At 40.8% G+C, this 963-nt stretch overlaps 1 protein-coding gene across 1 annotated transcript in view; it reads right to left on the bottom strand.

The window, feature by feature from the left end:
• The window catches only part of LOC103802976 (reelin-like), a gene marked incomplete at both ends in the record, with an annotated part of 141,870 nt that overhangs the window by 38,457 nt on the left and 102,450 nt on the right, over positions 1–963 (bottom strand). The gene's annotated exons all lie outside the window — the stretch shown is intronic.

The raw sequence follows: 963 nt of genomic DNA, 5'->3' as shown, positions 1-963 counted from the left end.
GTAATTCCTACAGATGTAATCTTGAACCTGAGAATTAGAAACAAGGCCATATAAAATATATATGTGACTATAATAAAGGAAGGCAAAGGACATTTTGAAGAAGATTTATAAATGTTCCAGTTTGTAGCATCTTTCCTTTGGAAACATTTAAATCTTCAGAAATTAAACTCTACAATACACTTCTACCAAATACAGTCACTCCTCTCAGATTTTTGAACATTTCTTATAGCTCCCAGGAAATGGTTTTAACATCACAAGTTGGTTTTTTCTATCAGAATACTCTTAATCACACTTTGGATATTGCAGTTTTGTACTGAATTGTTGACAAGATGCAGAAATCTAATTTTTTTTAAAGTGCTGATCTGAGTTCATTAAATATCAATTAAGTTCTATGTAAAGTGACTTGCAGGTTATTTACAGTCACTCTCCTGGGGTTGACTCAGGTGTTTTCCTTGAACTCAGTGGAGGGGTAGAGAAGAAGACATAGGGCAATACCTAGGTCAAAGCCACTCTTGGGCAGGAAGGGACCAGCTGGAATGAGTCCTGTGATGCCGCTGTGCCTTTCTCTCTGTGCCCCCTTCCAGAGCATCTCTTTTAAGTGGGATTTATTGGCTCTGCTGCAGCACCCTGTGAAGGTGGATGCTGCCAGGTTTGAGTGGGTTTGCACATAGCCAGCCCAGATGCTTCTGGGCTTTTGCTACAGGTGTGCTCATGGAGACTCCTGATTTTGCATTCCTCTATTCAAATTGGTGGATGGTCTCACAAATGTAACAGTAAATATCTTCTCTAAACACGAGGGACCTTCCTTTCTAATCTGATGCCAAACACAGATGCTGCTAGATGAGATGAGCTCTTTGTTCAACTTCTTTTTGATTTGTGCAATTCACAGGCAAAGTCACCAGCAGGTCCTCCCTGGGCATTGAGCACAAGCCACAGACACAGCCATAAAGTCCTGCAATTGCC

This window comes from Acanthisitta chloris, unplaced genomic scaffold, assembly GCF_000695815.1.
Source record: "Acanthisitta chloris isolate BGI_N310 unplaced genomic scaffold, ASM69581v1 scaffold1310, whole genome shotgun sequence".
In the NCBI taxonomy this organism is placed as follows: Eukaryota; Metazoa; Chordata; class Aves; order Passeriformes; family Acanthisittidae; genus Acanthisitta; species Acanthisitta chloris.
The sequence above is the reverse complement of the archived record's forward strand: the minus strand, read 5'-3'. Positions and strand labels throughout refer to the sequence as shown.